The sequence below is a fragment of the Belonocnema kinseyi genome, chromosome 2 (assembly GCF_010883055.1).
Source record: "Belonocnema kinseyi isolate 2016_QV_RU_SX_M_011 chromosome 2, B_treatae_v1, whole genome shotgun sequence".
NCBI lineage: Eukaryota > Metazoa > Arthropoda > Insecta > Hymenoptera > Cynipidae > Belonocnema > Belonocnema kinseyi.
The window spans coordinates 144,785,011-144,796,300 of NC_046658.1; positions in this window are offsets into that span (position 1 = coordinate 144,785,011).

An 11,290-nucleotide genomic window follows, 5' to 3' on the forward strand; every position below is an offset into this window, starting at 1 on the left:
ATGGAGATTGAACAAAACGAAAAAGTACCGTTCCTAGACGTACTGGTTTACAAAGGATCTGATGCAACATAAGAACATGAAGTCTACAAAGAACCCCACTCATACAAACACATACTTACATGCCTTCTCCTACCACTACCCATCTGAAAAACAATCAGTCATCAACTCATAACTTATATACAGAACAATTTGAAATGGTTCAGTATATAAAATTAATTTATTTTGGTAAAAAAGATGCAAGAGCGGGCTAAACAAAAAATAATTACGCTCCTGCAATGACTTGCGAATTCATGGGCGAAAGGTTTATATAGGTATCAAGTGCTGCTATACGAAACAGGAGCCGGTGCGTGCGCAACCAACTTAGGTAGAAGGGATGACAGAGGCTACACTGGAAGGCTTCCCGCTCATCCTTGCGCAAACCATTCTTGTGGGAACACAAGGATGCCAGTGTGCAAACCTCTGAATATCCTGGCAAAAAAGACGACTTATTCTGAGTAAGGCGGAAAAGAACTACAAAATTCTTCTAGATATCAATGTGGCGACACTAATCATCGCAAGCAAAAGATCACACACTTATTATATATGGATGACCTAAAGATCTCTGCTTCCGGTAGAGGCAAATTTCAGAGTGCTTTAAATATCGTAAATCAGTACACTGGAAAAATTAGTACTGATTTTGGATTGAAAAAATGTGCCAAAGGTACCTGTGACTAACATGATTGCCATCCCCGTTATATCCTACTCATTTGGGCTGTTTCAACGTACGAAAAACGAGCTAAGTGCCTTGAAAACGCCACACGTAAGATATGCATAAGAGCTTGCACGTCAATTCGTCCCTTCCGCAATTGTACATATCCTCGCCTTACAGTGTTCAAGGACCACCAGATGACTGGAAAAGAAGCGTTCCTTGACAAAGCTGCGGATTAGGCAGCCGCGACCCAATCACCTGCATTTAAACATCAGAAGTAAGGAAAGTGCATTTCTTCATCTACACGCTTCTTTTCTAAAATTCGAAGTGAAAAAGCAGAGGTTTGAAAATTTTTCCAAGAGCTACTTGACAAGAAAATTCACGGAATCTATTACAGAAATGTAGAAGAAGAGACCTTGTCAAAAGAGCAAACTTTTGCTTTTCTCAAATCATCAGGGCTTAATTCAGTTACAGAAAGTTTCGTCTTTGCGGGTTAGGGCGGTGTAATTTGCATGTTAGTATACTCACGCAGGAACTACAGCCCTAACACGCGGCCCTAAGAGAGCTTCAGTGTAATCTTTGTCTCTCTAACAATGTTGGCCACAACCCTGTCCTGCCGAACGGTTCGAGAAAAATAGAGTCCATTGTCTAAAACGAGAAGTACTAAGTTTCCTGGAACTACAATTTAAGACCATTTCGCACTCGAGGCCAGACATGGTTCTCCAAGACTGCGAGAAACGAACTGTATTCGTGATCGATTTTTTGTCTCCGGCCGATTACGACGTTACTGCTAAGAAGTAAGGTGAGAGGGAGAGGTATAAAGACCTCAAAAGGTTGCAATATTTGAAAAATTATACCAATATGTTGAATGATCCCAAAGTGAATATAGGAGAGGTAGCTAATGCTGTAGGCATATCATTGGAACGTGTGGGCCATATCGTGCATTCAGTTTTGGGCATGAGGAAGCTCTGCGCGCGATTGGTGCCGCGTTTGCTCACAGTGGACCAAAAACGAATTCGTGTGACAACTTCCCAGCAGAATTTGGCATTATTTTCGCGTAAGCCGACCGAGTTTTTGCGCCGATTCATAACCATGGATGAAACCTGGATCCCATACTACACTCCTGAGTCAATGCAACAGGCAATACAGTGGGTTCCACCAAGCTAAAGTGCTCCGAGCGTCCAAAAACGCAACAATGGGTCGGAAAGGTTATGGCCTCCGTATTTTGGGATGCATATGGCATAATATTCGTAGACTATCTTGAAAAAGGTAAAACCTTGAACCGGAGCATACTATTCATCATTATTGGACCGATTGAAAATCGAAATCGCCGAAAAACGACCGCATTTGAAGAAGAAAAAACCGCTTTATCATCACGACAATGCGCCTGTTCATTCATGCTTAGTTGCACAAGCAAAATTGCATGAAATCGGCTTCGAATTGGTTCCTCAGCCACCGTATTCACCAGACCTGGCCCCCAGCGACTACTACTTGTTCCCTAACCTGAAGGGATGGCTCAGCGGTAAGCGTTTTGACTCAAATGAGGAGCTCATAGCTGAAACTGAGGCGTATTTTGGAGACCTTCCGATCGAGTACTTTTCGGACGGTATCAAAAAGTTATAAAATCGTCGGTCTCGCTGTATCGACCTAAAAGGAGAGTATGTTGAAAAATAAAACCGACTTTGGCCAAAAAAACGTCTCCGTGTTTCATTGTTCAGGGATTTATCAGACTGCCTAGTAAGTATATAAACTTTGTACCCTGAAAAAGCAAACTTTTTACAAAACAGCTGAAGTTACACCTAACGCGGATAGACTAAAAAACAAAACATTTTTAAGAAGAACATAGATACACACATAATTTTACCTATATGTGCCAGTCAGTTGATACAGTGTTTCTTTACCTTTCTTCATAAATTAAACAAATGGCCCCTAGAAAATATTTCACTCAACCTTCGAAATTAAAGATTTAGAAACAAAACCACTCTTATTTAACAATAAATTCACATGCGAGCTATACCCGGCGTTTCTTGCGCCTTTTGCGAATAAATTATTGTGTGCACCCCCGCCCCCACCTAATCCCTGAAAAAGACAGAAAGTTATTTAAAAATATTATTGTTGCTTTAGATGTAGGCATTTTAAAATTATTTCATTGAGGATGTACACTACTCACAAGCAATCTTGGAAGTCGCTAATCTTCAAGATTTTTATGAAATCTTGCCTAAATAAAATTTCAAAGAATCGAGCAAAGAACAGAATGAGGTCTGGAATATTCGGATTACTTCAGAACTGTAATTTACCCCAAGCAGGAAATAATAGAGATAACTCTAAATAACATATCCTAAATAGCAATTTTTAACCTTAATTATTTTTTTCTGAAGTACGCTTAGAATCCTCCTTGAAGCTTTACAGAAATTATGAATAGATCTATTATTGTCGAGTTTATCAATCATTTTAAAAACTGACGACTTTTAAAATTGATTGATCGTAGCGTACGTCCTTAAAAATTTTGAGCTACTGTTTAGGGACTGCTAAATATTAGTACGAGATCGGGAAGATAAATTGGGATGATACGTTTAATTTCCCTGAAGGAGAATTTCCAATTTGCATGCTGGATACTAAAATAAACTTACTATCGGTTCAAAGGTTTTTTTTTTGGTTTTCGTTGACGTAGGTGAATAGTAATAAACCTTCTAAAATGGAACCCATTATAATTAAAATTATTATAATATATAACATAATTCACTGATGCAAAGAAAAGAGATTTTATCTTATCACCTTTGCATTAAAAAAAAATAAAAAAAATTCATCTCTGGTGATAAAATATTAATCTTTTTTTTAAATGCTACTATTATTTGGAAAATTAATTCTTTTTGGTTTCTGCTTAACTATTGTGTTACAAATTTATCTTTTTCGATTAAAAGTTGTGCTAAAACTTCGTTCGATACATTTTCTGTTTGAGTTATTGATGTCTAAAGGCAACTGAACCTTATAGGTTTTTGAGATATGGGGATATATTTTTAAACAAGAAGATTGAAATTCCATCAAACAAAAGCAGTTTTAAACAATATAAAATATGTTAACTTTAAACGCCCATACAAAATTACTAAATATCTGCACTGGTATTCACCTGCAATGTTTTGGTAGCACACAGAGAAAATTGTGGTAAAACTTGTTTAAAGTTCAGTGAACTTAATCCTACTTGAGTGTACGAATACAACAAGCCTTGCACTTTTATCCTTCCAACTCAGTTCTGTATGTGGTAAGATAAGATTGTATGTGATAAGATTCTGTATGTGGATAATCGTGAATAACGTGAATCACTTAGGAATTAAAGTTTGTTATGGCTTGCTCGGTATCATCTCATTAGCATTATTGATTGTTTCTTGAAGTATGCCTTTCTCTATGCCCGTTTATATTATACTCTCCATGCCGATACAAATAAAGCATAAGGGCGCGATTATATGCTTGACTGTATTCTTCCTTTATCTTTGTAACTATGTTTTTGATGGTTGTTTGCTGCTTGTCCAGAAGCTTTACTTGCTCTTTTTCTAAAATTTCTACTTGGCCGATTGCCTGTCTGCAAGCATTGAGGTGAGCTTCTTTGTATACTGGATTGTTCGATGTTGTTACGTGTATAGCACCAACTTTATCGCGGGCAACAACCAGATGAAAATAGCGGTTTGTACCCAGCTTCCGATATAAATTTTCTGTCAGAGTAATCCACTGCTTTATATTTGTGTCAAGTACGATAAATAAATTTGTTCTGAGAAACAAACGGCATAGATCGCTAATGAAATTTCCCGGCTGGTATGCAAATCTGAGATTATTTCTGTTGAATATATCATTTCCAAATATAATATGATCTCTTATAAAGAGATATACACAGTCAAGAACCATACTTTCATTACCAAATGTTTCAAAATTCTGGAACTGATGTTCGAAGGTCAATTTTTCCACAGGAGGTATGCAACCGTTGTATCCAGGAAATAAATCCTCCAAATTCCTTGATTCTGAATTCATTAATTCTGTAAGAAGAAACAGCCAAATAAACCAAAAATTATAAATAATTTCCCTTGATTTTCTTTCTCTCAGTTTGATAATTAATTAGTGCTCGTCAGTTTGGCATACATGTGAAATGTAAATCCTGAACATTGAATAATTTATAATTCCGTATTTTGACAAATATTGATTTTACAACTGTAACTCTAAATTGTAACTGCTTAAAAGTGTGGAAATTGAAATGGTACATTTTCAAAATGGAAATATTTTTATGTTTGAAAAATTAGAACACAAGTTTTGAAAGCTCTAAAACTAACCATATCGAATTATTCGATTTTGATAATTTAATTTAAAAATATTTTCTTGAATTGAAAATTTTACTTGTAAGCTTTAAAATCATTTAAATTATATTATTTTCACATATCCGCGTTTGGAATAATTTTTTTTTCATTATAATGTTTGGTTTTTAAAATTACTTTACTTTGAAGGATTCACGATTAACCAGATGAAAAATGAATTTTCAACAAATCAGTTAAAATTTCATATGAATAATTGAAATTTTCACTCGAAAAGATGACCCTTCTACAGAGAAGATTAATTTTCAGTCAAGAAATTTGTTTTTGGCTTTTTAAAACAGATTTTACCAACAGTGCATAAGTTTACTATATAAGGATTCTTTCTACAGAGACACCCTGCCATAAACCTACAGTACCTACAGTAATTTATTATTTATATACCTACAGTAATTTGCGTCGAAAAGTACTAAAAAGTGGTTTACTCATGTTTTGTGGTGTCCTTAATCGTAAAGATTGAGTACAGGACTCTAGAACATTTAATCACGAGCATGAGACTAGGAGAAGTAGAGGGCAGTCTTGTTGAGGAAAGCATGAAAGTGCTTGCTCTCGAGAACTTTTTCTCGAGAGCAAGCACTTTCATACTTTCGCCAACAAGACAGCCGTCTATTTAAAAACTTCTAAATCATCTAAACAGCATTAAAAATTATTGAAATTTTCACTAATGTTTGTAGAGATCTTTATTTTCTTAAAACATTCAAAAAGTTAGAACCTTGTATATTTCAAGAAAACTGTTTTAATTTTATAAGATGTTTTAAGATTTTTAAGAAAAATGAACATTATATAAAAGGTATGAAATTAATCAACAATACGTAAATAAAATACAGAATTTAACATATTTACAAAAAAATATTTTAATTTAAATATTTCAAAAAAATTGTGGATAATTTTAACCCAGTTTTTTACTTTTAATGATTTTTTTAGATTTGAGGAATAATTATGTTTAGCTGGTATGATTCTCTGAACTTAATATTTTTTGGTTGAAGACTAATCTTCTTGGTAGAAAATTCATGACCTGCGATCCGCATCTTTTAATATAGTGGATGGCAATATTTTACAGTAGATAACAATGAATGTTAATAATTTAGAAAGAAATGGAATTCTCTTGAATATTATTCCATATGGACTAGTAGACTCTTTCAATTCCACGTAGATAGTAGAATTTGGCCAAAGAGACGTACCATTTCTATCCCAACATGACCTCATTTATGTCAAGTGTCGTTACCTGCTTTCTAAAAAGAGGAACAGACTTCTATCTTATCAATCTTTTCGTAACACGAATCTATGCTAATGGAAAATTACACTGGCCAACAAAGTTTGACGAAAATCAATAGCCAGAAAGCAGATCAAACATTTCCGAAAGATTTTGATGTGCTGAATCCAAATCCGAACTCAGAATTGCTCCTGTATGTCAGGTTTTCAAGATATCCTAACCTAAAAGTGCAAAAAACGCATTTTTAGCTGCGTTTGAAGTTATGTAACCGAACAAGAAAAATGTCTACCACAAAAGCTAATATGGAATTTGAAAGTACCAAGTGGGTTAAAGCGAATTTAGTCGTTTACATTTTGTAAAATAATTTAATTCCACACTACAAGTGGGCTAACCTTAAAATTAAATTTGTCATTTTAGCGTATTAACGCCGAGATGGTATGCAATTAACCCTTGAAAATATTATCTGAGGCCTTTTCGGGTGTTCCTTCTCGATTGGCTCAGTTTTTTGTTATAACTCCTAGAAGAGGGAATATGGAAAATAGGGCTTTACAAAAATGTAATATTATGATTCATTTAGTATTGTAAATTTACTTAAAATTTTTCAGCTTTCAAGGCAAAACTCAATATTTTCCAGCTACTTAAGGCTGGACTTGAAATTGTCCAGCTAAGCAAGACAGTACTTAATATTTGCTAGCCAATTAAGGCAAGACTTTAGATTGCCCAGCTTATTGTGGCAAGCCTTTGGATTTCCCAGCCAATTAAGACAAGACTTGTTATCTTAAAGCCAGGCAAGTCAAGACTTACGATTGCTCAGCCAGTTAAGGCAAGACCTCGGATTATCCAGCTAAGCAAGGAAGTACTTAATATTTTCCAATCAATTGAGGCAAGACTAGATTTCCCAGCCAATCAAGAAAAGACTTACGATTGCCCATTCAGTTAAGACAAGACTTGAGATTCTCCAGCTACGCAAGGAAGCACTTATTATTTTCCAGCCAATTAAAGCAAGAATTTAGATTGACCAGCCAATAAAGTAAAAACTTTAGATTGCCCAGCCAATCAAGGAAAGACTTTTAATTGCCCAGCCAATAAAGGCAAGACTTTGTATCGCCCAGCCAGTCAAGGCAAGACTTTAAATCGCCCAGTCAGTAAAGGCAAGGCGTTGAATCGTCCAGCCAGTCAGGGCAAGACTTACGATTGCCCATTCAGTTAAGGCAAGACTTGGGATTGTCCAGCTTCGCAAGGACGTACTTAATATTTTACAGCCAATTAAGGCAAGACTTTAGATTGCCCAGCTAATTAAGGAAAAACTTTAGATGGCCCAGCCAATCAAGGAAATACTTGAATCTTATAATGAACAGTAATTTTCTCTTTGATCATGCTAACCCTGCCCCTCTCGATACTGAGGTAGTGGGGCTAATAAATGTTTCAGCCAATTAATCAGCAGTAGTAAAAATTGTTCAGAGATGATCTATGATATAAGTATAACTCATTTTTTTCATAAAAGAATGTGAAACCGTGACCAGGAACTCCGGAGAATGCGTTACATAAGCGAAGCGCCTACTCAACAGCAGACAGAACAAGTCAGCAAAAGAGGAAGAGACAGCTGTCAATCGTTCATAACCTTACAGCCATATCAGCGTGACAAAAATATTCCAAGGAACTTTAAAGATGGACGCAGAAAGCTGTCATCCTTGGATCGCTTAACATCCTCAAGTCACACAAGAGATTCGCAGACATGTCGTCGTGATTTTATTTTGCTATATGACCACCCATTTCACGGTCATGAGACGTGATTATAAGTGTGATCTATTGCGGTTCTACTGGGAAACCAGTGTCATTTTTATATGTCGCTTGCTCTTAGTGGGACCATGCGGTTGCTGTTTCACCCTTTTTCAAATTACTATATATATAGCGTGACCCATCGATGGCATACACTGATTACCGGAAAGCTTTGGATTCGACCTCCCATAGATTTATCATTTGTCTTTTAGAAAGTTTAAAGGTTCATCCGCAAATCGTGAGAAGCATAGAGAGATTCATGCTGCTTTGGAAAGCCAAATTTACTATCTCATCTGGTAAAAATCGTACGACAACTAACAAGGTCGCTTTTCAGAAAGGTGTCTTTTAGGACGACACCATGAGCTCACTCCTCTTTTTCGTCACATTATTGCCAGTATCTCCAGCTCTTCGCACTTCCGACGGGTAGTTTTGCGGCGAACCTGCAGATCGACAGTACAAAGTCACTCGTGTATTTTACATGGGCGATCTTTAGATCTATGCTAAAAACAAAGAGCAACTGCATCTAGCTCTAGGGATTGTCGAACGATACATTAAGGAAATAGGAATGGAATTTGGGTGAGACAAATGCGCCAAAGTTTATTTGAAGCAAGGAAAACTTAATAGCATCCCTAGAGACCCTGAGCACGTCAATAGAATAAAGGATATTCTCCGAAGCATATGCAAACGTCTCATCAGGAAGATATGGTCTTCCGAACTGTCGGCGAGGAACAAAGTATCTGCAACGAACATGCTTCCCGTCCCGGTATTACTCTATTCATTTAAAGTGGTTCCATGGACGAAAAACAAGCTCAGATCCCTTTATATCGGGACACGAAAGGTCATGTGGATGAACAAATGCATGCATCTAAAGTCTTCTGTTTCGCGATTCTACATATCACGCCGTCAAGGAGGATCAGTCAATGTCTTGTGAGCTAACGTTTGCTTTCCTTAAATCAACCTGATTGAAGTCTGGTACGGAGGGTTTCATTTTGGCATGCCATGACGGTGTCATTTTTACCTTAACATACTGTGGCCACATTTTGAGCCAAGACATACCGGATGATAGCTGCAGGTCGTGCGATGCAAACGCCGAGCATTTAGCTCACATACTATCTAGTTGTCCAACTCTCTGTCACTCTTACCGTATTAACGTTAATATAGCTCCTCTAAATGTTCTTAGAGAAATCTAATCAATCGTCGAAAATGAGAAGTGTCGCGTAGACTGGAACTCTATATTTTTGACCATTGTTTCTGTTGCACACTCGAGGCCTGACATGGTTATTCTTGACTGTTATTCTGAAATTTTACCGCAATTTCGCTGGGATCCTGATCAGTTTTTCAGACAAGCACGTTCAATTTGTTTGAAAAGGTTATTTTCATTCTATTAAATCTCTCGCAATGAAAAAATCTGTAATTTCTCTAATATTCCTTATTTTTCGTATTTAACTTATTGTCTATGTAATCGAAAAAGACTACCGTAGAGTAACCGAAACTTCATTTACAAATGAATTGCTGAATCTCTCAATCGCATTTGATAATAAAATTGATCAATAGTCTGCAAAATTATGCATCTTTATTTTGAATTAATTTCAACTCTTTAATAATATTTCGTGGGACAGTTTAAAAATGATAGTGTTAAAATTGGAAACTAATTATGATTTCTGTTCAAACTTGATAGCCTATCCTGTACCATCTCTCCTTGAGTGTTCATCCGTGCTTGAATTTTTTTTCGAAGGACCCCGATGACGTTTTTATTTATCCCAGTAATATAGATCTATGCAAGGTTTATATCAAAAGGGTGTACACTAAGAATTACAAATGCTGGATAATGTTATTTCAGAAAAATGACAGCTCCCGGTGCAAATCCAGAATAGTTTGCCATTTCTGTAAATCCATGCCTTTATTCCTTGACTGCTTCACTGCTCTCTTCACAGACTGCATGACGTCTAGTTAGCTTTTTTTCTGGCTCGAACTCTTTCTACAATTTCAAGAGCAATATGCCTATGTTTGAAAATGCAGTATGAGTGAAATTGTTCAGAGCACCAAATATTTGAATATATGTTTTACAATTTTCTCCACGTCCAGAAAGTAGTTAATAAAAATTTGAAATAGAAAAATAAATAAAAAGTTGCAATTCTTACGACTCTTCCAGACTTCATCTTCAAAAACGGTTAGATGAGTCCGATTTGACATTCTGTGGTTAAGTTTCTATTTATGATTCCTTGGTGCTAATCAGAAAAGTTGAACCCGCTTACAGCGAAATCGCGGTAAAATTTCAGCTACAACCACATCTCACAACCGTGAGATAGGTGGTTACAGTCTGTAACGGAATCAATACGACGATCCAGCAAAAGTCTCGTGCACCCTAAGAAAACGGAGCGACCCAAGGACAACCGCCTTCTGCATTTTTCCCGCAAGTGTTCTAGCATATTGTTGACATGCAGGGATGCTTTTTAAGTTATTAGCAAGTGAAAGCTTGGCACCTCTAAGAGCGCTGATGATAAGGACGATCAGTTTAACAGAATATTCCGGGTATAATCGTAGCAACTCTCTTATAAGATCTCGAAACCTCTCTTTCTTTCCATTCTCCTTGGCTAAGCTGTTTTTGTCAGCTGGTGCCGAAAGTTCGATAACGAACATGGTTCGCTTCTCGAAGTCAAGAAGAACCATGTCAGGCCTCGAGTGACCAACAGAAACAATTGTAGAGATTATAAAGTTCCAGTATATGCGGCACTTACCATTCACGACAATTGACTTAATTTCCCTACGAGCATTTAGAGAAGCGATATTAAGGTGAATGCCGTAGGAGTGACAGAGATAGTAATAAAGCACTCTTAGTGCCGCATTGTGCCTTTGAATGTAGGTCGTTCCCGCGTGAGTTGGACAACTAGATAGTATGTGAGCTAAATGCTCGGAGTGTGCATGGCACGCCCTGCAGCTATCATCGGGAATGTCTTGGCTTAAAATGTGGTGAAGGTATGTTAAGGTGGAAATGACACCGTCTTGGCATGGAAAAATAAAACCCTCTGTACCAGACTTCAATCCGGACGATCTAAGGAAAGCAACTGTTAGCTCGCAAGACATTGACTGATCCTTCACATTTCTGTGGAAGATACCGTACATCCTCTTATCGAGGAGCTGTTCGCAAAAGTTTTTCTCTTGTGCTTTCTTAATCCGGGCTTTCAGGAGTGCGTACTCGAGATAGATAAGATTTGATGCATTTTGCTCACCCCTAATACTGAAGTCAAGTCCGAGTGT